At 38.2% G+C, this 4,173-nt stretch overlaps 1 non-coding gene across 1 annotated transcript; it reads left to right on the forward strand.

Annotated features, from left to right (window-relative positions):
• Positions 1-277: 277 nt before the first annotated feature.
• On the forward strand, positions 278-415 carry LOC114817456. Its single transcript, XR_003765315.1, has one exon. It is a non-coding gene; the product is annotated as a small nucleolar RNA SNORA7 (small nucleolar RNA).
• The last annotated feature ends 3,758 nt before the right edge of the window (positions 416-4,173 follow it).

Below are 4,173 nucleotides of genomic sequence, written 5' to 3' on the forward strand. Positions count from 1 at the left end.
ACACCAGGTGTAGGGGCTTTCATTCCTGCTTCCCCAAGCAATAATGGGTTTGAGGAGGGCTATCTTCCAAGAGATAAACAGCTTGAGTTTCACCAAGAGTTCAAACCTCCCCCAAGGAGAGAACCAGGATGACTTCATGGGGATCTTGTCCCCCTCATCATCTCCCCCTCTCAGCTACTATAACACCCCCCACCTCAGGGCTTCTGCAAGGGTGAATTGCAGTGCTCTCTTGAAGCCACATAGTGAAGGTGAGTTTTAAGCAATGTAATTGCTTCCTCTCCTCTCAGGATGGCACCTGGAGAGTTTCCAGTACTCTACCAGTCTTGACAACAGGAGGGAGAGTAAGGCAGAGGCTTATCCATTCCATTCCTAGCTTGGGCAGTGGCTAGCGAGTGGAAATGATTCGGTTACAAGTCAAAACTCACCTGGGCTGGGCAGTAGCATCACGGGAGAGGTTGGAGACTCAAGTTTGTTGCCCTGAAGAAGGCCATGGTAAACCACTTCCATATTTTTACCAAGAAAACTCTATGGATACCCTACCGGAACAACAGCAGTTGGAGGTGGGGTGTTCTGTGAGAGATGTGTCCATGGAGTTTCTTTGGATCAGAGACGACTCGACAACATAAGACAAGAATTGCTTCCTACATCGAATTTCACATCTATACAATTTTAATCCTTCCCAGTGGGAAGACACTGAGATAATTCAGAGTTTTCCTTCTTTTCTAACTCTAAGAGAAGAAAGTTATTTCTTTTGTCTTGGTAACCTCTGAAAATTCTCTAAGACCATACATTAAGATGCTGTCCACCTGTGAAATCAGATATCTAATCTCTAGGCCATTATTTGTGACTGCCTGAAGTCTTGGAGATCTCTACCAAAAGCCATATATAGATGCAGGAGAACATTAGAGTGGCATTATTAGGCACATACATAAAGCCTCTGACTTGTTCTGATCATTATTCCATATGACTGATATATCTGAGCACTAACTGTGTGCCAAGCATGTTACTAAGTGCTTGGGAGAGCACAATATATCAATTGGTAGACATGTCCCCCACCAACAAGACGCTTATAAGTGGCTCTGCCACTTGTCAGCTGTGTGACTGTGGGCAAGTCACTTAACTTCTCTGTGCCTCAGTTACCTCATCTGTAAAATGGGGATTAACTGTAAGCCTCACGTGGGACAACCTGATTACCCTGTATCTACTCCAGCACTTAGAACAGTGCTCTGCACATAGTAAGTGCTTAACAAATACCAACATTATTATTATAGTACAGCTAGAGCTTCATTTCTATGAAATGAAATTTAAAAAGGGAACTATGATCTGCAGAGGGGGAGAAAAAACTAGTGACTAAAATCTGTCCTACTGCAAAATCATCTTTCTGACATTATGCCTAGATTCCTTTAAAATAAGCCTGCACAAAACTCTTAAACGATATCCTATAGGGAGCAGTCAATGAACTGCTACATTACAATGGGTTGGATGTACCCTAAAATCTCTTATGTCTCAAATTCCTTCACACCCATGACCCTCCTCAACAAGTAACAGAAAAATCCTTAACTATAAGAGTTAATTTTTCCCTCGATGAACGCACAGGCCACTAATGGAGTTTATTACACATTAACGTCTGTCAGACGTAGGGAGCAAATCCCTAGTGGTCCGACCTTATGCTGCATTACATATATATACCCAGCTCACAGGAAATAAATAATTACTGCAATAATTAAGAGGTGATAAGTCACCTTCCCCTTAGCAGCTGTGTGAACATTAATTTACAGATCAGGTAAATGCTTTGCAGCTGCTATTCATTTCTTCGCAATTCACATTTATTTTATAGAGCCACATTTAAAATTGATTGAAGGCTTGTTTGATATATTCTATTTGAAACTGAGTAATAAATGCTTATTAAATAAGTTATTCAAATTCTTTAATATATGTATTTGCCGAATATCTTACCTCATGCCCTGCAATTTAATAAGCAATGGATCATATTAAAATGAAACCTAGATATCAAGTGATCACATTCTATATCTTACAAAATGAAATATAATAAAACCAATCAACAGCTACAAGGCCTAGTATTGATAGTAACATTAGGTCAATTTTGTTTTATTACAATGATTGCTCTGAAGCAGTGATCTAAAAGTTACTTTTCAACATGTTTTAATATTCACATTTTCAGCAATATTGATTGAACAATAGATTAAGTCAATAGCATCTCTCTGACTAAAATTAAAGTGAATTGCTTATTCCCTTACCATTGATTAGACCAGAGTGAAATTAATGTTTAATATCAACATTATCCTAGTACATGTACCACTTGACCTCTTTGTTAAAATGAACAAGCATTTCAGTGCTCATTAAATATAGGTCAGTGGGGTTTTTTGTTGTTGTTTTTTAGTAGAAGCAATTGGCATGCATGTGTTTGTGGATAATTATTTCCTGGTCACTGCCAAACAATGATTGTGCCTGCCTGAGTTTACTTTTATATTAGCAGCAAATGTTTTGAATTCCTTGACATTGTAAGAACCACTAAGGAGAGAAATGAAAAGCAAGATAATGTAAATTTGGATGAGTTTTTAAAAATACATTTCAACATATATACATTTCTAGGGCAAAAACATAGTTATCCCTTTTTTAAAAAATAGTATTTGGTAAGCACTAGGTGCCAGACACTGGACTGAGCACTGGAGTAGATCAGACTGGGTACAGTCCATGTCACACATGAGGCTCAGTTTTAATCCCCATTTTACAGATGAAGAAAGTGAGGCACACAGGAGTTAACTGACTCACCCAAGGTCACAAAGCAGCAAAGTGGCAGAGTCAGGATTAGAATAGGTCCTCTGACTCCCAGGTCTGTCCTCTTTCCACTAGGCTACACTGTTCCATTGTGTTTCAAATGAAACTAAACCAGTATTACGTGAAACTGAAATTGAGGTCTCACATAGTTACTCTGGCAGCAGGCTCCATTTTATTTGCTTAAGAAGAGTATCAGACATAACCAGGAGCAGAGATCTGTAACTGCAACAGGACTGTGATGTTCAATCTTCTAATTTCATTGAGACATATTCAGAATGTGCTAAAAGAGACTCAGGGGTTCCCTTTCAAAGCAGTATTCACAACAGCATTTAACTGCCCTTCTCAAAGTGGGGAGTTCAAATTGGCCGTTGATTATGAAATATCAAATCTATTTAAGACCCAGTTGGAACAAGCCCCATCAATATATTTTATAGTCTAAGAATCAAGAATACTTGCTCTGCTTCTTTGCATCTTAGTCAAGGAAAGAAACAGCCCCATCAATTAAAAGACCAATTTGTGGGGTGACTATGGTCCCTTAGAGTCCTAGAATCTTGAGAATTGTGAGTTATAGGAAAGAGAATAGAATTGGGAGCCTGCCTCATAACGGCTGTGTGATCACTTAACTTTTGTACCTCCATTTACTTACCTGTAAAATGGGGGCAAAATATAAACTTTCCCTCCCTCACACTGTGGTTGAAAGACTGTGACAGATTTGATTACCTTGTATTGAGCCTTAGTGCTTAATAGAGAACACTTACCAATTAGACTCCCTGATTACTATTCTATGACTTCAACCCTTTCTGCACCATTCAATCACTCATAGAATTTTCCTTGACCTACTTTTACAAGTCCCTAAAATAGGTGGAATAAAACTCAAAAATGAATATTTTCCAAGATGTGCGAACCTTAATACTATGAGATCAGAATATCCTCCAGTTCACTAAAACAAAAAGAAATAATTCTTCCATATCATTTACCAACTAACACCAATCCAGATATTAAGACCACAGCCTAACCAATGATTTAAAACCCCAATCAATAGCATATCCTCAAACTATAGAGACATGCATTCTAAATTAATTCAGCCTAATCCTCCAAGATTAGAGTTACTAAAGATTATTTTTTTGGACCTGACAAGTTTGCTTTCCACTGAAAACATCCTGCATGAGAGTGCTTTAAAGCTTTATTACGCCAAAGAAAGACTCTTGTCTCAGGGAAGCTCAGTCTATGAAAAGGATTAATTGCCTTTGCTCATGAATGAGTTATAAGTGACATGTGGCATTATATTAATCAGATATGCTTTTATTTAGTGCTGAGTAAAGTTGATTATCTTGTTAGCGGATATCTGCAATTAACATTCCAAAGCCCCTGCAT

Source organism: Ornithorhynchus anatinus, chromosome 1, assembly GCF_004115215.2.
Source record: "Ornithorhynchus anatinus isolate Pmale09 chromosome 1, mOrnAna1.pri.v4, whole genome shotgun sequence".
Classification (NCBI taxonomy): domain Eukaryota; kingdom Metazoa; phylum Chordata; class Mammalia; order Monotremata; family Ornithorhynchidae; genus Ornithorhynchus; species Ornithorhynchus anatinus.